Below are 24,532 nucleotides of genomic sequence, written 5' to 3'. Positions count from 1 at the left end.
TATTGGAGTAGCACTCTCCGTTATGTGTGGTTCGCCAAATGTAAAGCATATGAATGCTTGTGTGCGATACGATTCCCTGTAACCATGTGCGTATTAGTTTGCACAAGATTAGATCATCCGAATTCTTTGGGTTCGATGATTCAAATCATGTGACTCCTCCTTCTTGTTCATGACACTTGGCTTTTGCACACACTTCGAGGTACTTATCCCTCGTTGGGTAGCTATGGGTTTTACGAGATTTGAGTGTTGTACGACTATACTTTATGTATTCCTGTCGTAGAACTCCTTGGCGAGTTTTCGAGCTGTAGACTCACTTTGCGAGATGAGCTCGCTTATATTAAAGATGAATGCTTAGTATGTTGTCTTGAATTGTTCAAGAGCAGTTTTACCGTGGCCACATGTTTCTAATTGTCTCATCATGAGGCAAGTTGCTCTGCAATGTTGAATTAGCTTGTTTGTGTACTTGTCGTATTCTGCTCATGTATGACTACTCGCACTTGTGATTTACTCGCTTAAATCCTACTATTGCATTGAATTGTGATGCTTGGTCACACTTGATTGTTTAGTACATGCTCATACTGTTTTGCCTTGCTTGTGGTTATGCGAGTGTCATTGTTAATGTTTTAGAGACAATGCTTTGTATAATGGAATTATGATGAAAGATCATATGCATGTGAATGTGTATGTGCTTGTACACTTAACTGTCTCTCAGAAATGATATATGCAATGCCTTGTGGTTTTATTTGTGCAAAAGATAGAACTTGTGATATTCTCACACTTTGCACTTGGCACACCTTGGCATAGTGTTGTGTAGTGCGTACCCTGAGGAGGTACTTTGCTTGAGGCTTTGGTAAGCGCACCACGTGCCCTTACTTCATGAAATGAAAATATAACACCATAGGGTATGATTAATGGTATGACTTGATATGGGCTCAGTTGGAGTCCCCGGGCAGTGGCCCTTGTGTTGTGTGGACTCTTGTATGATATACCCTTAATAAGAAATAAATAATATGGTGTTGTGACTGCTTTCATGAGCAGTGTGCTCTGTTGGCCGCATGAGGCTGAGCATGTGAATGGGCAGGCCAAGTCCTCGTTTTGCGTACCCTGCGGGGACCACGAGGCAAATTCCTTGTTGGGAGGTATGATTGAACATGAGTCCTAAGAAAGATAAACCTGCTTCGCCCCATTCACAAAACGGTTCACCTTGGGAGAGGGTGGATGGTACAGCCCTGAGTGACTTGTCGTTACTACGACACGTGTTTTGACAGTAGCCATAGCGCCCTTTGGCCTCCAGTCACTCAGAGTTAGGGAGGTCGAGGTTACCTTTTTAGGACCTCACTACTGCAGTAGTATGGATTGCAATCCTTGCCTATGCGAGTATTTTCTCCTAGCCGTGTGCTGCTCGCATGAGGTTGACTCGGTCTGTAGCTTCCCCGGTTACCACACTATAAGTTAAATAACAGACGTCGGGTGCATGTCTCACAGAATGCGAGGTTCCTTCGCGTACCCGAAGGAGTAATCAGAAGAACTTAAAGACTAACCAATCAGCTGACTTATTGTAGTTGATACTTACTTGTTGTGTAGTCTGTGCTTCAGTTGCCTTTCTTGTTCGGTTGTTACTTTGGTTGCCTTGTTGATTCAGTACTTGGTATAGTTTGTTACTGCTGTGAGTGCCTGTCTTACAGTTATTTCAGCTATTGCTATAGTTCCTTGCTGCTTAGTGTTTGTTACTGTTCAGTTTGTCGTTCTAGTTACTTGTTGTATGGCTGCTCTAGTTGCTTGTTCGTTCCATCACTTGTTACGATTACTACAACTTGTTACCTTTTAGTTGGCTTGTACTTGTCCCTTTCGCACTTACCTGACACCGTTCACAGCACATTGATTATTTATGTTCCTTGATGCATACTTTACTAGTTAATTTGGAATGAGGAATGAATTAGCGTAGTTATGGCTCTATGAGTAGTTCTGTACTCTTGCTTATGCTATAACTGCTTAATTATTGGAAATATGAATGCTATGTATTGTCATGTATAGCTCTGCTTCGTTTTCCGCACTTTGGTATTTTGAGTTTGGTTTGTCTCACCAGCTCGAAAGAGTACTGACCCCGTTTTATGGGGATACAGGTTGCTTAGGCGTGCGATGGAGCTCGATGTGCTGCAGCAGACTCTGGACCCACACTTCTGACACTTGCTGGATCTTGGCAGTTTTGGTTTTTGTATAAGGGAAATGAGATTTGTACACCTTGTAATTGTATTAAATAAAAAGCTATTTCCTTTTTCTGTTGTTCTCTTCTGTGACCCGCCCAGAGTTTCCACTTGTCCTCCCCTTTCGGTTTTCCGCACTTGTGCTCTCTGGTTTTCAAAAAAAAAAAAATTCCTAGAAATCCAAAGGATTTTCCAAGTAGAAATTCTGGGGCGTCACAAATTGTGGAGAGATTGATCAAGTCTGCTCATTTCTTACCTATCCGGATCAGTCAGCCGCTTGAGAGCTTAGTCGACTTGAACATTCGAGAGATCGTGCTGTTACATAGTGTACCTACGTCTATCATTTCAGATCGTGATCCCAGATTCACATCGCGACTGTGGGGACATGTAAACACCCCAAATTTTCCTCATCCATTCTCAGACAACCCCCTTGTGCAGATGCCAACCCTGGTAGGTCAGTATACGAGTTCAACCCCGAGTCTGTCTTAGGAAATTACCATTTTACCCACTTTCATTAGGAAAATTACCATTTTACCTTAAGGTCATCCTAGACCCCTGGTCAGTCAGAGACAACCAAGCTTATTTGTAAGCTCAGAACAGTTAGAATATCAGTCATTTCAAGTTCACCTGAGCTCACGATGAGCAGACTATGTTCATTTCTTCTCATTCCTGCCAAAATAGAATCATTTCTCTAAAAATGAGCTCATTTCTCACTCAAATCCAAGCCAATTGTCTCTGAGTCAGTCATTCTCAGTCAATCCTATTCCCCTGAGTCTAGCTTGAGCTCACAAGGAGTTCAAGTGCTCCAATTTCAGTTCAAATTCATTTCTCAATGTCTAGGAGCCCATTTCAGCTCATTTAGCTGAAATTGAGCTAAGTCCAGTCAGTTGAGCTAGTGTTTGAGCTTCAGTTTTAGTCCATCTCAGTATTACTGACTTTTGTTCCAGCTCAAACCCAGCTCGTGTTTGTAATTCACTTCATACCCAGTGACCATTTCTCATCATTTCTCTAAAAATGGTAGCTTTTCTTGATAATTTAGTTGAGGAGCTCAGTTGAGTCTGCGTCTTGTCAGTCCAGTTGAGTTCTGAAACCCTAAAACCCAGCTCAATCTAGTTCATTTCAGTTCAAACCCTAATTTTCAGTGTCACTTTGACCTGGTAGAGCCCGAAAACCATTTCTCGAACCATTTTGCGATTTTTATCAAAATTATCACTTTCTGAACTGGTACAACTGTCGATCGGCATCTAATACCCAAATTTCTTCATTCAGGGTTAGCATTTCGCATGGCATTTCATGTCATTTCATGTCATTTCATGTCATTTCTCATCATTTCATAACATTTCATCACATTTCATTTCATTTTCGAGATCCAGAACTCCAGTTTTATAAATTTCAATTCAGATTCAGTTTTAAAAGTTTTCGGAAATCAATTTCAAACCTTGGGTTTCTAAAATTGACATTTTTATCCCCAGGATTTTAAATTTGGAAATATTTCTCAAGAAAAACAATCTGGATTCCTTTTAAACTCAAATTTTCAAATTCTAAACTAGATTTGCTTCGCAATGGGGTATGAAATTTTAAATTTGGAGCTCGTTTCAAAAACTACCAAAAATACCTCATTTTATCCGAGAATCTTTTCTAAAAAGATTATTCTACCCTTCTGATCCTCAAAATGAATTTCAAATTTGGAAAGTGAGCCCACTCTGAGATGGCTCTTTCATTTACATCTATATTTTCATTTTAAAATAATAAAAAATAATATATTTTTGTTTATTGTATTTTTTTATTTCATTGCATTTTTGTGAGACCCACAAGGGGGTCGACCCCCCTAATTCCCCTTTCTTTCCTTTTCTTTCTTCATTTCTCCTTCCCTATTCTTTTTCTTTTCTTTTCTTTCTTCTCTTTTTCTTCTTTCTTTTCTTCTTCTCCTTTCTTTCTTTCTTTTTTTTTCTTCTTCCTTTCTTTCTTTTTCTCTCTTCTTCTTTCCTTCTTTCTTCCTTCTCTTTCCTCCCTCTCCTTCTCATTCACATACAACCTTTTTTCCCTCTTCTTTTTCCTCTTTCTTTCTTCCCTCTTCCTTTCTTTCCTTTTCTTCTTCCCTTCTTCTTTCCTTTCTTTCTCTTCTTTTTCTTTCCTTATTCCTCTCTTCCTTCCTTCCTTTCCCTCTTTGATCCAGCCCACCTTGTTATGTCCTAGCTCTTTCCAATTAACAAAAGGGATCAAACGGCTGCTTCCCATTCACGCATACCTCTCCTCTCTCATTATACCCATCTTTCATTAAAACTTAGGGAGGTGATTTTATTTCTCCCTAAGTCATTAACCCAACACCCCACGATGCATCATCTGCCACATAGCCGCAGCCCTTCTAGTATTCACACCCAGCCACCCTTTGCTCCAATCGGCTCCAACACCATCACCTCCAGCCACACCAAGGTGGTGGCATAGCAGCACCACCACCTTCAGCTGGCGCCATCTTCACCCCAAGCTACAGCCACCAGCAGCTTTGCTCTAAGCTTCTCTTCCAGCAGTCGATCCACCTTGATTGCATCCACCGAATCCACAACCTCATCTTGACCAAACTTCCAGCCACTTTGAAGCCCAGTTGTAGGCCTCTCATATCACCATCCTCCTTGGTGTAGCCGATCCAAGCCTTCTCCATTAGAAGTCAACACCATCCAAGGTAAATCTCCTTGATTGCATGGAGTAGATAAAGGTTTCTATGAGATTTTGCATGAATCTAAGGTGAATCTAGTTCAAAACTGGATTTACGGTTTTCAAAACTTTGATTTTGAATAAAATGAAAATCGTGTTCATTCATGTCAATGGCTATGCAAATAGGGGATCCATTCGATGGATAGATCGGATCCCCTAATACCAATAGCCGAAATCAAATATGATTTACATGCCTCCTTGATCTTTTTCTTGATTTTATCCATAGTTTTAGGTAGATTTCAAGTCTTTCTTCATGTTACATTTATTTTATTTTTATCTTTTTATGCTATTTAGTATGATCTCATTAAAATGTCATTGATAGCACATGGTTTTGATTTTAGGCATGTAGTCTCATCATCATTTTATGCATAAATTTTTATCAATAAATTCTGGAAAAATTATTTGTGAGTGCCTTAGTTTATCTGTGACATCCTGCTACAAATTTGATTATGACATTTCCATTTTAGCAGACTTGAGGATCCACGATCTGTGATTATTTAATGATTTAACGAACAGCGAAGTAGCTGGGACTTTTCATTTAATCATTTAACGACCAGCGAAGTAGCTGGGACTTTTCATTTAATCATTTAACGACCAACGAAGTAGCTGGGACTTTTCATTTAATCATTTAACGACCAGCGAAGTAGCTGGGACTTTTCATTTAATCATTTAACGACCAGCGAAGTAGCTGGGACTTTTTATTTAATGATTTAACGACCAGCGAAGTACCTGGGACTTTTCATTTAATCATTTAACGACCAGCTGGACATCCTCTCTCAATTCGGGTTTTTAACCTCCTGGAATTTCCATATTCCATTTTAGCAGACTTGAGGATCCAAGATCTCCTGCATGGGAGATCTGAATCCTCTTATAAAAAATATTGTAATTCCATGGTGGAACTTACTATTCTCATGTATTTTTATACATTTTTTCAAAATGATTTGACCTCTGTCAAAAAAAAGATTTTTCATCCTCATGTGAAAATTTTGATTTCTGCTTGTTAGGGTTTAGACCGACCCTAATCCACTGTGTTCGTTCAACCCATAGGTTGGATGTCAAAGACATAAACAGTGGAGTTGTTCCTAATGAACTCCTCTATCATTTCCCAAAATTTTAGAATTTTTACGGTTTGAATTTTGAGTTTTCCAGATTTTATAAGTTCACTATTGAATTCCTTGTTAGTTAGATTTTATCAGAATTAGAGGTATGATAAACCTCTGTGTATGTCCAATCTGTAGCTAAAATGCAGAAACAATTAAAATAGGAACTGTTCCTCTATGTGTTAGAGTCATTCTCCTAAAAGTTCAAAGGTTTTTGAATCTTTTTACCATTTTGAATTAATTTTTTGTGAAAACCTATCAGTCTGCCCTAAGTTCTAGAGTCGTCGGATTCTGATCCAACTTGTCAGAGTTGTCAAGCTCAGACCATAGGTCAAAACTAAATGTTGTAAAAGTAAAAAATCTTTGCCTAACTGTCCTCTGTCACCGTATAAAATTTGGGAAATTTATATGGTAGGTTAGTACCCGAAATTTAGTTTTCATTAGGTTAAATTTAGAATTTTAGGCAAAATCTTGATTTTTAGGATTTTTAATTAATTTCTATATTACAAAATATCAAAAATATAGATTTTCGAGTTTCATTATGTTTTTAGGATTAGTTTAGGTGTCCATGCCTAATTTGAGCCAATTCCAAGCTCATTTGCCTTTTGAGTTAGTTCATTTTTAAAATCAAAGGCGAAACTCAGACGAAAATCAAGTTAAATTCAGTAATTTGTGATGTTTTCATAATTTTAGGGTTTTTATCATGTAAACAAGCATATAGTATCTTATTAGGGTTAATTTCAATATCATTTGCATTTTAGATTCCAATTTTTTGCTAAATTTATTTCAGAAAACCCTGGTTTCAAGGCCATAGTCTTGTTATCAGGGGCATTTTGGTCATTTTGACCTCAATTTCAAAATTCCAATTTTTAATTCTCTAAATTTTCATGCATATCATCATATTGCATCATATTGTATTTATTTCATTTTATTTCATTTGATTTTCAAATTTCTAAATTTTATAAAAATTCTTTTAGAAAACCCTGATTTCAAGGTCATCAGGGGTATTTTGGTCATTTTTACTCTAATTTTGAATTTCCAAGTTTATTTTCGAATTTGATTACTTATTTCTCATGTTTATATCAAGAAGGTATGAATTGGGTTTACATTCGGGTAATATCCGATAATTTCTCAATGTTTTCAAATAAATCCAAATAAACCTACATTTTTGTGCTAACATGTTTTCTAGTTTTGCAGGAATATTCAAGAAGAATACTTTTATTTATTTATTTTATTCAATTCAATGTAATATCAAAATTATAATATTTGGAATAAGATTTATATTTTCTGCTTTGAATAGGACTGCATTACATATAGCTCAATTTCTGTAAATTTCAATATCTCATGTATCATTCATGCTTATTTTTCCAAATCCACTATGGTTGACACAACACAAGCTCTTAGGGAGTTGACAAACTCGGAGGAATTTGTATTTATGGCCATAGTCAGAATACGAAGGAAACCCAGATTTGTGATCTTCGTATTAGCCACATTCAGCCTACACTCTTAGGCTCACTTAAAAAAACACACTACATTTCTCAAAAACTCAAAAGGATTTTTCCAATTCCTCAGGGAAATATCTCTCAAATTCGTTCATTCATTCAATTTTCATCATTTTCAAACTCATTTCCCAATTCCATTTCAGAGAAATCGATTTTCTCAGAACCTTCTAATTCTTTCTCAAGATTTGATTTTATCAAAACTCTGAGTTTTCAAATGACATTTCAAAGTATTTTCCAAGTTCAAATCATGATTTTCCAATGTTTTGAAATTCTCAATATTATTTTCAAAGTTCAAAAATCGATTTTCTCAAAGATCTGGTTTTCTTGAGAATCTATTTTCCATTTCAAAAGTCATTTTCCAATGAACTTCTTGATTTTCCCAAAATTCTCAAATTCATTTTCGAAATCGATTTCCTCATAAAAGCAATCCAAATCTCAAAATCAATTTTCTCAAAGTCCAAGTTTTCTTGAGAATCCATTTTCCAATGCAAATTTCTAATTTCCAATGAAATTCAAAGATTTTCCCAGGAATTCCCTTTTCAAACACTTTTTCAGTCATTTTCCTCAATTTTCCAAAGCAAACATCATATTTCTCAAACTTGCATCTTTTCAAAATTTCATAGCATATGCCTGATTCTCTATGCATTCTAGAAAAATAGAACATGATTTAGATATTTGAGTCAAGTTAAAGAACACTATTGATCCTTGGTTCGATTACCCCTGGTAAAGGCGCCAGGAACAGTTGAACCTCTTACCGACAGGCGGATCCCATTCCACATAATTTTTCCATAAAATTTCAAAACGGAGGTGAGTAATTTTCAAAACTATTTTCAAAACTTTGGTCGAGTTTGACTCGCAGAATCGTTTCTATCGCAGAGGGAGGGGAAATTTTTTGCAATGATAACAGGTTTTGCGATCGTGATGGGACCTGTCTTCGCTTGATCAACTGTATTCTTTGACTTAGCTAAATTATCTAAATCGTGTTCTAGGAAATGTCAGCTTTTATTTTCTGATATCATGTGAACCTAGGAGCCTAGACTCGAACCCAGCTAACATGGACTGCATGTAGACTAGGCATGGTTTGGTAGGACCATATTGAGGAGGATTATCCATGCTCACATAGACTTAAGTCTGAAATACAACCCTCCTCAATCTAGGATTTGTATGAAAACAATGTTTGCTTCTTCAAGATTTTCAAAAATCTCTCTCTCTTTAGGTTTTAGAGCCCTCTGTTTAGTTGCATGTGCTCATATTTTAGAAACCACCCCACCTATGTCTACCCGGTCTTCACGTTGCTGGGCTTTCTTCCAGAACCATAGTTCGGGACAAAGCTTTACAACTGGGCCACTTATTTGGGCAAACGCCCCCTGCCATGTACCAAGGGCCATAGTCCAACACATATCGACAAGCGCTCAAGGATGTTGGGAAAACACAAGCCTAGAACCAAAGATGAATTTTTATGCCACGTACATCGAGCCTCAGCTCGAGTATATCGGCATAGCATGATTGAACACAGTTGATCTGAGCCTAGAGTCAGGATTAGAGTCCTACAACTCTTTCAAAATTGATGCATTTAGAGTCAACTCCTTAGGAAATGTTGTATGCGCATAATTGTTTGTGCAGAATGTGATTGAATGCATTCATTTTTATTTCTCATTTTTATTTTATTTGCCTTTTACATCATTTTCCAAATTTCATCTATTTTTCCAATAGTTTTATCAAAACCCTGGGCGATTTTCAAAAACCTCATATTTTTCTTCGAAAAGTCCAGGCGATTTCTCTTTTCCTACCTTTCCTCTGGATCTCAAATTTCCAACCTTCTTTTGATCCTGCCTACAATTTTTTAAATGTTCAAATCTTGTCAAACTTCTTTTCTTCATATATGTCTTCCAAATTATATTCAAAATTTCTGTCTCTTTCCAAATCCTCAATATCTCCTTCATCATCTCTATCTCTCCCAAAAATTCTTCAGTCTAAACTATTCCTTTATTTTGTAGAAAGCATTGGCATTTCACCATGGTTCAAACAAGGTAGGGAAAGAGAACAACACCAAGCAGTGTCGAAGAGATGAGTTCTTCGAGACTAGTCAAGAAGCAAGACCAGACAAGTGAAGATGACATTGATCCAGTCATGTACAGGATGTTTCAAAAAATGATGACAAAGATGCTATTAGAGCTACCCGAGTCAAGCACCAGAAAGGAGCCAGCCAAGCAGAATGATCGACCTCTCCAGTCCAGTCCCCAGCATAAAGGGAAAGGTCAGGAAAAACCAAAACACAAAGACTGGAGCACTGAGCGAAAGTTCACCCCTCTTGATCAGAAGCTCGAGACTGTTTTAGAAAATTTGCTCGCAAAAGGCATGGTTCATTTACCAAAAGTCGTCGATCCCTCAGCAATTATGGGAAAATTCAAAGAACAATTTTGCAAGTTTCATCATGCAATAGGACACGACACAGAAAATTGTTTCATCCTCAAGAACATTGTCCAGGATCGCGTTGATAAGAATATTCTAGGGGAAAACAAAATAACAGACCAGTCGGCTGTCCTGGCCAAATCCCTTCAATCCTGCTCCCAGCAGAAAGCAAGCACTCGAAAGAAGTCAAAGCATGAAGGTTGGAGTTATAACTGCAAGCTCACTCTTCTAGATCAGCCCCTCGAAAAGGTCCTTGAATACATGCTGAGCAAAGGCATGGTTAAGCTTCCAAAAATTGCTAATCTTTTGGTCGCCCTAGGGAAATAGAAAGATCGCTTCTGCAAATTCCACCGAGCTACGGGGCATGATATCGAGCGACGCTTCATCTTCAAAAATATCATTCAAGACTGTGTTGACAGGAATCTCCCTGTTAAAGAGGAGGACCAGTCAGCCATTCTGACTGAGCCTTTCCCTGATCATTCATGAAGACGACAAATGCCAATGCTTTCTTATTTCTATCATTTTTGCTTTTGCTTCTTTGAATAAATGTAGTTTCGAGTTGCTTTCTTTAAATTTGTCATCCTTCCTCCAAGACATCAATAAAATCATCAGTTTTCCTTATTTGGATGTCTTCTTCTTCATAATATTATTTTTTGAACTCTCATGCAATATGCCCTTTGTGATGAATGTTTTTCCTTGAAAACTTCTTCTTACCTTCCTTCTTAGATAATCTCCCAAGTTCACAAGGAAGCTCATTACCAATTATGCATTACTTTGTTATATTCCTTCAAAAATGTCCTTTTCTTCGTGGTTGACGACCTCGCCTAAATAACAAGGCATATCTCGGTTGTTTATTTCCTCTCATAGAATAACAACGCAATTATCGCGATCCCAGCAATAATCCAATCCCTGGTAAAGGAACATCTTTCAAATTGTCAACCTAATTTCAGATCTTCATCCATTATTTTCCCTCTATTCTCCAAGTCATTGCCTTCAAGAATTTTCCCTCAGTCTAATCATCCCATTTTTCTTACAAAGAGATTCGGCATCGAGGAATGGTTCAGACCATATCCAGGAAGAAAACAATGTTGCATCAGTACCCTAACAGTGGCAGCGAGCAAGAAATGGATTCGCCACGATCTATCAGGAAACAAAATCAACAAGCCAATGATGATGTTGATCCTCAAATGTATGCTATGTTTAAAAAGATGATGAATAAGATGATGGCAGAGCAAGTAGGGGCTAGTTCTGACAAGATTTCTACCAAGAAAAAGGCCAAGGGTCGAACATTGAAGAAGTAAGAGAAGATATCCAAAAGATGGAGTCATCGTGAAGACACATCTGATGAAGCAGAGTCAGTGGATGACACCGATAAAGAGTGTGAGGCTCAACAAGCTTTTCAGAAGATGACTCAGGGACAGGGGTCGGCCCATAAGTTCAAAGATCAATATGTTAATGACCCTGACTAGCCATAACTCAGAGACGTGGTTAAGATAGTCAAGGATTTGCAAGCCCACGACAAGGGCATGAAAGTCTTCACAAGCAAAGATTTTTATGATGGTTTAGACGGAGATGACAGCCTAGAGGATCTCCCCCGTAAATTTGTCAAATTTGATGAGACTGGCGATCCCAAGGCTCACATGACTATGTTCTTTGCAGAATGCAATCGATTCAAGAGAGACAATCGTACTTTGTTCAGGTGTTTTCCTCACAGTCTGGAGGGCACCGCCGCCAAGTGGTACTCTGAGCATATCAATCCAATCGAGCTGAAAGAGTTCGACAAGGTGGTCAATCTCTTCATTAAATGATTCCTTTTCAACACTGATGCCAACGCTCAACCACCTCTATAATACAAAGCAAAGAGATAATAAGAAAGCTAGAAACTTCATCTATAGATGGAGAGGCACTTGTAATAAAATGAGAAATCCTATCTTAGAAGAGCATGCACTCCAGATTATTCTGAACAATTTCTCACAGCCTTTAAGAGGTCTTATCTCCACCTCGCCTTCCAAATCTTTCATTGAGCTTACTGAACGGGCCGAGTGGCTCGAAATGGGAATGGAGAATGGGGTCTGTGATGGCATCATCCTCGTCAAGAATAATCAAGATTCAAAGAAGAAGACAAATTTCACCTTCTCCACTAATGTCGGCCACAGTGACAGCAAAAATAGCAAGGCCAATCATACGGGGCAGAAAGAAAAGTCTTCAAAGAAGAATGAAAAATTGAGTCAACAGAAAGAAAAGATAAAGCGGGATGGTTGGGGTGACGATCGCCAGTTTACTCCTCTTGAGCAGCCTCTCGATGAAATCCATGAATATATGTTGACCAAGGAATTGGTAAAGCTCCCCAGAGCCACAGATCCTCCCACAATCATGGAAAGATTCATGGATCAGTTCTGCAAATTCCATCGGGCAGTAGGACATGATACTGACCACTGTTTTGTCTTCAAGAACATTGTTTAGGACTGCATTGATAAAAAACTCCTCATTGAAGATGAAAAGAAGGACCAGTCATTCTGACTGAGCCTTTTCCTCAATCACTAAAAAAGCTGACAGCGCCAACACTTTTTCATTTCTCATCTTGCTTTATCATCTTAAAGGGATGATGTAATCCTGTTTATCTTTCCTTAATTTGTCATTTTTCCTTCAATGCATCAATAAAATTATCAATTTTCCTCATAATCTTGATGCCACCTTTTGTTCTCCTTCTCTGCAAAATGTTCTATCATGAGGAATGACCCTCTTCAGAGTCCCTTATAAATCGATCAAAAGTCAGTTGTTTTGTTACCTTTGAAGAGCATTCTTCGAATGTCAATTATCTTCCTTTTATCCAAAATTTCCTTTCCCTATTATACTGAAGCATTATTTTAAAAATTGTTCTCAAAACATCCTGTATGCAAGCGGGATCAAACAAATCTCTCATTTTGCATGCATGTGCATCCATTTACATCATTTTGCATTCATTTGCATACATTTACATTTATTCACATTCATTTACATCCATTTGCATCAAATTCATTTCTCCTTCAGGTTAAGGGATAAACCTGCGTTGCTCATTCAGGATAAGGGATAAATCCTGGGGCCCCGACAGTTGTCCAAGTTATCATGAGGGTGAAGACTGAAAATCTCCCATCAGAATCAATTGGTAATTTTTTAAAAACCAGTGTTCGTGCTGGTAATTTTTCAAAACCCAGTGTTCGTGTTGGTAATTTTCCAAAACCCAGTGTTCGTGCTGGTAATTTTCCAAAACTCAATGTTTTTACTAGTAATTTTTCAAAACACAATGCTTGTACTGGTTCATTTTCAAAATCCGGTGTTCACACTGGTACACTTTAAAATTCAATGTCCACATTGATCTACTTTTTCTTCAGGATTCGAGTTTCGACTCAAATTTCTTTTCCTTCCAAGTTGATCTACTTTTCCTTCAGGATTCGAGTTCCGACTCAAATTTCTTTTCCTTTCAAATTGATCTACTTTTCCTTCAGGATTTGAGTTCCGACTCGAATTTTTTTTCCTTAAAACCAAATTGCTCTAGTTTTTCCTTTAGGGTTCGAGTTCCGACTCGAATTTCCTTTCCTTCTGAACTTTTCAGTTTTTCCTTTAGGAGTCGAGTTTTGACTCGAATTTTCTTTCCTTTAAATCCGAATTGGATAAGTTTTTCCTTTAGGGTTTGAGTTCTGACTCGAATTTCCTTTCCTTCTGAACTTTCTAGTTTTTCCTTTAGAATTCGAGTTCCGACTCAAATTTCCTTTTCTTTAAACCCAAATTGAATAAGTTTTTCCTTTAGAGTTCGAGTTCCGACTCGAATTTTCTTTCCTTCTGAATTTTTCAGTCTTTCCTTTAGGATTCGAGTTTTGGCTCGAATTTCTTTTCCTTTAAAACCGAATGGGTCTAGTTTTCCTTCAAAGATTTGAGTTCTGACTCAAATTTTCTTTTCTTCAAAACCAAACTTTCTAGTTTTCCTTTGAAGACTCGAGTTCTGACTCGAATTTTTTAGTTTTTCTTACAGGATCTGAGTTTCGATTCGGTCGTTCTTTCAAAACCAACCTCTGAGTTAGACTTACCTTCAAAATACAGCATTGTGCTAGGACTTACCTTCAGAATTTCAATTTCGTATTAGATTTACCTTCAAAATTCAAATTCGTGTTGGACTTTCGTCTAGAATCCCACTGATGTGTCAACTCGATTATCAAGCAATTTCTTTCACCAAAGATTCCAAGAATATTTTTCCAATTTGTCATGAAGAATAGTTGTTGATCTCAAAACCTTTATTGAACAAAGAATTACCTCAAAATTACCTTCAGTATTACTTCTAAAAGGACAAAGCTTTCGCGAAGAAGGATTCAAAATTCAAAATCTTTTTATTGGCCAACCAAAAGGATGAAGAATAAATTCTCGATATAGCCAACAAAGAAAATTTAATGTTGTTGCAAAGCCATAAGTGATCGATATTGATCGCAGTCAATGACACATTTTTAAAGATCATTCTTATGGAAATAAGGCAGTCGAAATATCATGGGTGATAAAGAAAAATCCACTCAATTTCTATATCTCCTCAATCATTTAAGCTGCAATTAAATATCTGCAAAAGGGATCTCTTAATCATCGTCAAGTTGAAGACTGGTGGATGAGTTAGACCCCCGGGGCCAAAGAAGATTTGGATCATCTCTAAGATGAAGGAATTTGTGACGGATCCTTCTAGGGAAAGTTCAGATCACCGCCAAGTTGAAGGTGAATGCGATGAGGTTCCCGACAAACCCTAAAAGATATTTAAGTTCTGCTATCATCAAGATATTTTCTGCCAAAGAGACAATATCACTAGTATAATTCCTAAGACAAAGAAGGATCAAAACATCTCCAAGTTGAAGGAGTTTGTGACATACCCTTCCAAAAAAAAAGAGAAAAGAGAAAAAAGTCAGGACATCTCCAAAATGAAGGATGATGTAATAAACTCCCCAAAAACCCAAGAAAGCTCAATGTCAAAAAAGAATGCAAAAAGATCATCACGAGAAAAATCCAGGATATCAAACTGTCGAATCTGCCAAGAATCTTCTTTAATTTTGTGAAATTCTTTTATCAATGTCCTTTCACCAATCGCTTTCACAATATCAAGAATATCTTCTTTTCTGTTCATATCAAGGAAATCGATAGCTTCCTTGAAAGAAAGCCAATCGCAAGCAATTTAAATTTGAATCTTGATTCTACAGAGTTAGCCTAATTGGAGGTAATACTTTGGGTAGAAAAGAGGAAATATTTTTGTACCAATATACATCATTTTTGAGTATTTTGAATCAACAAACAATTTTTAACATTTTGGCAATATTTTCTTACTATCTTGACATGAAGTGAAGAGCTCGATGTCCATCTTGACATATTCTGGCATCACCTTTTGCCTCCTTGAGAGAGTAGCCTTTCTCATCTTTCGCGTTGTCGAAAGAATCGCCTTGCTTCTTTGGATCGCCTTGTTCATCTTTCACGTTGTCGAAAGAATCACCTCGCTCCTTTGGATCGCCTTTGTCATCTTTCGCGTTGTCGAAAAAAATCATCTTTCGTATTGTCAAAAGAATCGCTCTGGTCCTTTGGATTGCCTTATTTATCTTTCACGTTGTCGAAAGAATCTCCTTGCTCCTTTGGATCGCCTTTCTCATCTTTCGCGTTGTCGAAAGAATTCATCTTTCGCGTTGTCGAAAGAATCGCCTTGCTCCTTTGGATCGCCTTGTTCATCTTTCGCGTTGTTGAAAGAATCGCCTCGCTCTTTTGGATTGCCTTTGTCATCTTTCGCGTTGTCGAAAGAATTCATCTTTCGCATTGTCAAAAGAATCGCCTCGCTCCTTTGGATCGCCTTTGTCATCTTTCGCATTGTCGAAAGAATCGCCCTGTTCCTTTGGATCGCCTTATTCATCTTTCGCGTTGTTGAAAGAATCGCCTTGCTCCTTTGGATCGCCTTGTTCATCATTCGTGTTGTCGAAAGAATTACCTCACTCCTTTGGATCGCCTTTGTCATCTTTTGCGTTGTCGAAAGAATTCATCTTTTGCATTGTCGAAAGAATCGCCCTGCTTCTTTGGATCGCCTTATTTATCTTTTGCGTTGACAAAAAAATCACCCTGCTCCTTTGGATTGCCTTATTCATCTTTCGCGTTGTCGAAAGTATTGCCCTGTTCCTTTGGATCACCTTATTCAGCTTTTGCGTTGTCGAAAGAACTCATCTTTCATGTTGTCGAAAGAATCACCCTGCTCCTTTGGATCGCCTTATTCATCTTTCGCGTTGTCGAAAGAATCACCTTGCTCCTTTGGATCGCCTTGTTCATCTTTCGCGTTGTCGAAAGAATCACCTTGTTCCTTTGGATCGCCTTTGTCATCTTTTGCGTTGTCAAAAGAATTCATTTTTCGCATTGTTGAAAGAATCGCCCAGCTTCTTTGGATCGCCTCTGTCATCTTTTGCGTTGTCGAAAGAATTCGTCTTTCGCGTTGTTGAAAAAATCGCCTTGTTCCTTTGGATCACCTTTGTCATCTTTCGCATTGTCGAAAGAATTCATCTTTCGCGTTGTCGAAAGAATCGCCCTGTTTCTTTGGATCGCCTTATTCATCTTTCGCGTTGTCGAAAGAATCGCCCTGCTCCTTTGGATTGCCTTGTTTGTCTTTCGCGTTGTCAAAAGAGTTGCCTTATTCCTCTGCAAGAAAGTTGTCATATTCGCCATCCAACCTACCATTTTCATTTCTCGATTAGGTTAAGGGTTAAACATGAGCCTTATTCTGATGAGGTATTTCATTTCCCGATCAGGTTAAGAGTCAAGCCTGAGCCTCGTTTCTACACGAGGTATTTTCCGTCCCATCCAGGTTAAGGGCAAAACCTGAACCTCACTTCTTTGAAGTAAGTCTTTCTTCGTCATTCTTCATTCCATACCTACCATTTTCATCAGGGCTAATCTCTTCACACCCAGTCAGATCCTTCTAACTGAGGCATTTTTATGGCCCAAATTTGGTGTATTTTTCTTTGCCACTAAGCTCGGTCCTAAACCGACTTAGTAGCAAAGAGGGGCATCTGTAAACACCCCAAATTTTCCTCATCTATTCTCAGACAACCCCCCTCGTGTAGATGCCAACCCTGGTATGTCAGTATAGGAGTTCAACCTCGAGTTTGTCTTAGGAAATTACCATTTTACCCACTTTCATTAGAAAAATTACCATTTTACCTTTAGGTCATCCCAGACCCATGGTCAGTCAGAGTCAACCAAGCTTATTTGTAAGCTCAGAACAGTTAAAATATCAGTCATTTCAAGTTCACCTGAGCTCACGATGAGCAGACTATGTTCATTTCTTACCATTCCTGACAAAATGGAATCATTTCTTCAGAAATGAGCTCATTTCTCACTCAAATCCAAGCCAATTGTCTCTGAGTCAGTCATTCTAAGTCAATCCCATTCTTATGAGTCTAGCTTGAGCTCACTAGAAGTTCAAGTGCTCCAGTTTCAGTTCAAATTCATTTCTCAGTGACTAAGAGCCCATTTTAGCCCATTTCAGCTCATTTAGCTGAAATTGAGCTAAGTCCAGTCAGTTGAGCTAGTGTTTGAGCTTCAGTTTTAGTCCATTTCAGTATTATTGACTTTGTTCTAGCTCAAACCCAGCTCGTGTTTGTAATTCACTTCACTCCAATGACCATTTCTCTAAAATGGCAGCTTTTCTTGATAATTCAGTCAAGGAGTTCAGTTGAGTCAGTGTCTTATCAGTCCAGTTGAGTTCTGAAACCCTAAAACCCAGCTCAATCTAGTTCATTTCAGTTTAAACCTATTTTTTAGTGTCACTCTGTCCTGGTAGAGCCTGAAAACCATTTCTCAAACCATTTTATGATTTTTATCAAAATTATCACTTTCTAAACTGGTACAACTGTCGATCGGCGTCCAATATACAAATTTCTTCATTCAGAGTTAGCATTTTGCATGGCATTTCATGTCATTTAATGTCATTTCTCATCATTTCATCATACTTCATTTCATTTTCGAGATCCAAAAATCCAGTTTTATAAATTCCAATCCAGATTCAGTTTTAAAAGTTTTCAAAAATCAATTTCAAACCCTGGTTTCCAAAATTGACATTTTTACCCCCAGGATTCTAAATTTAAAAATATTTCTTGAGAAAAACAATTTGGTTTCCTTTCAAACTCAAATTTTCAAATTCTAAACTGGATTTGCTTCGCAACGGGGTATCAAAATTTCAAATTTGGATCTCGTTTCAAAAACTGCCAAAAATAGCTCATTTTGTCTGGAAATCTTTTCTGAAAATACTATTCTACACCTATCATCCTCAAAATGAATTTCAAATTTGAAAAGTGAGCCCACTCTGAGATGGATCCTTCATTTACATCTACATTTTCATTTTAAAATAAAAAAATAATATATTTTCGTTTATTATATTTTTTTATTTCATTGCATTTTTGTGGGACCCACAAGGGAGTCAACCCCCCTAATTCCCCTTTTATTCCTTTTCTTTCTCCATTTCTCCTTCCTTATTCTTTTTCTTTTCTTTCCTTTCTTCTCTTTTTCTTCTTTCTTTTCTTCTTCTCCTTTCTTTCTTTCTTTTTTTTTCTTCTTCCTTTCTTTCTTTTTCTCTCTTTCTTCTTCTTTCTTTCTTTCTTCCTTCTCTTTCCTCCCTCTCCTTCTCATTCACGTACAACCTTTTTCCCCTCTCCTTTTTCCTATTTCTTTCTTCCCTCTTCCTTTCTTTCCTTTTCTTTTCCCCTTCTTCTTTCCTTTCTTCCTCTTCTTTTTCTTTTCGTATTCCTCTCCTCCTTCCTTCCTTTCCCTCCTTGATCCAGCCCACCTTGTTATGTCCTAGCTCTTTCCAATTAACAAAAGGGATTTCACGGCTGCTTCTCATTCACGCATACCTCTCCTCTCTCATTAAACCCATCTTTCATTAAAACTTAGGGAGTTGATTTTATTTCTCCCTAAGTCATTAACCCAACACCCCACGATGCATCATCTGCCACATAGCTGCAGCCCTTCTAGTACTCACACCCAGCCGCCCTTTGCTCCAATTGGCTACAACACCATCACCTCCAACCACACCAAGGTGGTGGCATAGCAGCATCACCACCTTCAACTGGTGCCATCTCCACCCCAAGCTACAGTCACTTCCAAGTTGCAGCCACCAGCAGCTTCGCTCCAAGCTTCTCTTCCAGCAGCCAATTCACCTTGATTGCAACCACCGGATCCACAACCTCATCTCGATCAAACTTCCAGCCACTTTGAATCCCAACTGCAGGCCTCCCATATCACCATCCTCCTTGGTGTAGCCGATCCAAGCCTTCTCCATTAAAAGTCAACACCATCCAAGGTAAAGCTCCTTGATTGCATGGAGTAGATAAAGGCTTCTATGAGATTTTGCATGAATCTAAGGTAAATCCAATTCAAAACTGGATTTACAGTTTTCAAAGCTTTGATTTTTAATAAAATGAAAATCATGTTCATTCATGTTAATGGCTATGCAAATAGGGGATCCATCCGATGGATGGATCGGATCCCCCAATACCAATAGCCGAAATCAAATATGATTTACATGCCTCCTTGATATTTTTCTTGATTTTATCCATAGTTTTAGGTAGATTTCATGTCTTTCTTCATGTTACATTTATTTTGTTTTTATCTTTTTATGCTATTTAGTATGATCTCATTAAAATGTCATTGATAGCACATGGTTTTGATTTTAGGCATGTAGTCCTATCGTCATTTTATGTGTAAATTTTTATCAATAAATTCTGGAAAAATTATTTGTGAGTGCCTTAGTGTATCTGTGATATATTGCTACAAATTTGATTCCATTCGGGTTTTAGAACCCCACTGAACAAACGAGATCCCAATTCGGGTTTTTAACCTTCTGGAGTTTCCATATTCCATTTTAGCAGACTTGAGGATCCAAGATCTCCTGCATGGGAGATCTGAATCCTCTTATAAAAAATATTGTAAATCCATGGTAGAACTTACTATTCTCATGTATTTTTATACATTTTTTCAAAATGATTTGACCTCTGTCAAAAAACAGATTTTTCATCCTCCTGTGAAAATTTTGATTTCTGCTTGTCAGGGTTTAGACCGACTCTAATCCACAGTGTTCGTTCAACCCATAGGTTGGATGTCAAAGACATAAACAGTGGAGTTGTTCCTAATGAACTCCTCTATCATTTCCCAAAATTTTAGAATTTTTAGAGTTTGAATTCCAAGTTTTCCAGATTTTATAAGTTCACTATTGAATTCCTTGTTAGTTAGATTTTATCAGAATTAGAGGTATGATAAACCTTTGTGTCAGTCGAATCTAGCTCCAATGCAAAAACAATTAAAATAGGAACTGTTCCTTTATGTGTTAGGGTCATTCTCCTAAAATTTCAAAGGTTTTTGCCTCTGTTTACCATTTTTAATTAAATTTTTGTAAAAACCTATCAGTCTGCCCTGAGTTCTAGAGTCGTCGGATTCTGATCCAACTTGCCGGAGATGTCAAGCTCAGACCATAGGTCAAAACTAAACGCTGTAAAAAGAAAAAATCTTTGCCTAACTGTCCTCTATCACTCCATAAAATTTGGGAAATTTCTATAGTAGGTTAGTACCCGAAATTTAGTTTTCACTAGGTTAGATTCAGAATTTTAGGCAAAATCTTGATTTTTAGGATTTTTAATTAATTTCTATATTAAAAAAATATCAAAATTATAGATTTTCGAGTTCCATTCTATTTTTAGGATTAGTCTAGGTGCCCATGCCAAATTTGAGCAAATTCCAATCTCTTTTTGCTTTTGGGTTACTTCATTTTTAAAATCAAAGGCGAAACTGAGGCAAAAATCAAGTTAAATTCAGTAATTTGTGATATTTTCATAATTTTAAGGTTTTTATCATGTGAACAAGCATATAGTACCATATTAGGGTTAATTTCAATATTATTTGCATTTTACATTCCAATTTTTTGCTAAATTTATTTCTGAAAACCCTGGTTTCAAGGCCATAGTCTTGTTATCAGGGGCATTTTGGTCATTTTGACCTCAATTTCAAAATTCCAATCTTTAATTCTCTAAATTTTCATGCATATCATCATATTGCATCATATTGTATTTCATTTGATTTTCAAATTTCTAAATTTTACAAAAATTCTTTTAGAAAACCCTGATTTCAAGGTCATCAGAGGTATTTTGGTCATTTTTACTCTAATTTTGAATTTCCAAGTTTATTTTTGAATTTGATTACTTATTTCTCATGTTTATATCAGGGAGTTATGAATTGGGTTTACATTCGGGTAATATCCGATAATTTCTCAATGTTTTCGGATAAATCCAAATAAACCTACATTTTTGTGCTAACATGTTTTCTGGTTTTGTAGGAATATTCAAGAAGAATACTTTTATTTATTTATTTTATTCAATTCAATGTAATATCAAAATTGTAATATTTGAAATAAGATTTACATTTTTTGCTTAGAATAGGACTGCATTACATATAGTTTAATTTCTGCAAATTTCAATATCTGATATATCATTCATACACATTTTTCCAAATCCACTATGGTTGACACAAATGGCATGTGCACAAGCTCTTAGGGAGTTGACAAACTCGGAGGAATTTGTATTTATGGCCATAGTCAGAATACGAAGGAAACCCAGATTTGTGATCTTCGTATTAGCCACATTCAGCCTACACTCTTAGGCACACTTAAAAAAATGCACTACATTTCTCAAAAACTCAAAAGGATTTTTCCAATTCCTCAAGGAAATATCTCTAAAATTCGTTCATTCATTCAATTTTCATCATTTTCAAACTCATTTCCCAATTCCATTTCAGAGAAATCGATTTTCTCAGAACCTTCTAATTCTTTCTCAGGATTTGATTTTATCAAAACTCTGAGTTTTCAAATGACATTTCAAAGTATTTTCCAAGTTCAAATCATGATTTTCCAATGTTTTGAAATTCTCAATATTATTTTCAAAGTTCAAAAATCGATTTTCTCAAAGATCTGATTTTCCTGAGAAACCATTTTCCATTTCAAAAGTCATTTTCCAATGAACTTCCTGATTTTCCCAAAATTCTCAAATTCATTTTCAAAATCGATTTCCTCATAAAAGCAATCCAAATCTCAAAATCAATTTTCTCAAAGTCCAAGATTTTCTGAGAATCCATTTTCCAATGCAAATTTCTAATTTCTAATTTCTAATTTCTAATTTCCAATGAAATTCAAAGATTTTCCCAGAAATTCCCTTTTCAAACACTTTTCCAGTTATTTTCCTCAATTTTCCAAAGCAAACATCATATTTCTCAAACTTGCATCTTTTCAAAATTCCATAGCATATGCCTGATTCTCTATGCATTCTGGAAAAATAGAACATGATTTAGATATTTGAGTCAAGTTAAAGCACACTATTGATCCTTGGTTCGATTACCTCTGGTAAATGTGCCAGGAACGGTTGAACCTCGTACCGACAGGCGGATCCCATTTCACAGAATTTTTCCACAAATTTTCAAAATGGAGGTGAGTAATTTTAAAAACCATTTTCAAAACTTTTGTCGAGTTTGACTTGCGAAATCGTTTCTCTCTCTCTCGCAGAGGGAGGGGAAAAATTTTGTGATGATAACAGGACAGTTGCAGACAGCTTTGGGAACAAAGTTGAAGTTCAGTACTGCTTTTCACCCTCAGACTAATGGCCAGTCAGAAAGGATGATTCAGACGTTAGAAGATATGTTGCGAGCTTGTATGCTCGATTGGAAGAGTGAGTGGGATTCACACTTGTGTTTGGTCAAGTTTGCCTGCAACAACAGTTATCACGCTAGTATCGAAATGGCTCCGTACGAAGCCTTGTACGGGAGACCTTGCCGATCACCGTCATATTGGGAAGATATCAGCGATCGATCCAGTGAATCACCAATTGTTCTTCAGCACTACACTCAACAAGTGCAGAAGATTCGAGAGTGTCTGAAGGCAGCTTAAGATAGACAGAAGAGTTACACCGACAAGAGGCGGTGAGAACTTCATTTTGATGTGAACGACATGGTTTTTGTGAAAGTGTCATCGACGAAGAACGTCTTTCATTTCAGAAAAAAAGGAAAGTTGAGTCCTAGATACGTTAGGTCGTTCAAGATTCTTGAGAGGATCGGAGGAGCAGCCTATCGTATTGAGCTATCGCAGCAGTATTATCAAATTCATAATGTTTTTTATGTGTCGATGTTGAGGAAGTACATTCCCGACCCATCACATGTCATCCGATACGAAGATGTAGAAGTGCGAGAAGACTTGACCGTAGCCAAGAAGCCTGTCGAGATAGTTGATCATCGAGATCAAGTTCTACGCACTAAAACCATTCTGTTGGCTAAGGTATGATGGCAACACCATGGCATCAAAGAATGCACATGGGAGCGTGAAGCTAGCATGAAGGAGAAATACCCTAATCTTTTTGTGGCTTAGTGTTCGTGATTTCACAGACGAAATCCTTTTTTAGGAGGGAAGGATGTAGGACTCACGATATTTCTGAGGAAATTTTATATGAAATGTGTCTAAATGTTGGTCATTTCTTGTTTTATTGCGAGAATTTCTCGTAAATTAGGCATATATAGCTATAAGAGGTCTTAATCGTGTAAATTTTAATTTATAAAGCGATTAAGGACGAACCATGACGAATTAAAGTCCAATGTTTTGAAATTAGATTTATAATATATCTAATATATATGCTGAGTGGAGATGTTTGTATTCCTTGCTTGTTTTCATTTTTGCACCATGTACATTAGGATGAATTCTCTTTTGGTTATGCCCCCTTAAATTGCATCTTCCTAAAATTTTGAGGGAACGCCTCTTGAGGGGTTGTGTTTGTTACAGCTGGGCTGGGCTCTTTCGCAGCCAGCCCAGACCCTTTTGTGTGGCCACGTTTGGGCCCCATGGCCTTATTAGAGACTGATGCAACCTCTACAGCAAGTCCCCGGACTGACCAAGGGTCAGTCAGTCCGGGCTCCTCCCTAACGCCCCTTTTGCGTTGAGCTCGAGACCGCAGCAGCCCCAGCTGGGCTGCTGCATCCCCTTTGTGGTAGCAGGTTGGTTTGGGCATCTAAGGGACCCAGACCTACCCTGGTGGACCCACTCATGGAGTGGGGGCACCATTGGGGGCCATCCCCCACACGGTTGCCCTGTGGCAACAAGAGCTGGGTGCCCTTAGCACCCGGGTTGTCTCCTCCTTGGCGCACTCACTTAATGGGTCGCTTGGGCTGTGGAAGCAGCCCTGGTCCGAACCCCTACCAGGTTTGAACCAAAGAGCTTGCCCAACCCTCTTTCTTCTTCGGGGGTTTCCTAGAGGCATCTGGAAACCAGTTTCACCTAGCACCCGGATTTTTCCCATCCTGGTACACCCATCTTGTGGGGCGCAGGTTGTTGGCTGGGCCTGGTCTGAACCCTTCTCGGGTCAGACCAGGGGTGCAGACCCCTCCAGCACGTTCCCCACCCCCTTTGGACCCACTAGGGTCTGGACCCACAGGGTCCAGACCATGCCATTGCTCGGTGCCACTCTGACCGGGCGCTAGGCGCCCCACCTCTCTTAGGCGCACCTACCAGTAGGAGTTGGCCGCGTCTTGGGGGACCTTGTACGGA

Source organism: Nuphar pumila, chromosome 1, assembly GCF_984573655.1.
Source record: "Nuphar pumila chromosome 1, dmNupPumi1.hap1.1, whole genome shotgun sequence".
NCBI classification, from domain to species: Eukaryota; Viridiplantae; Streptophyta; class Magnoliopsida; order Nymphaeales; family Nymphaeaceae; genus Nuphar; species Nuphar pumila.
This window is presented reverse-complemented; position numbering follows the sequence as displayed.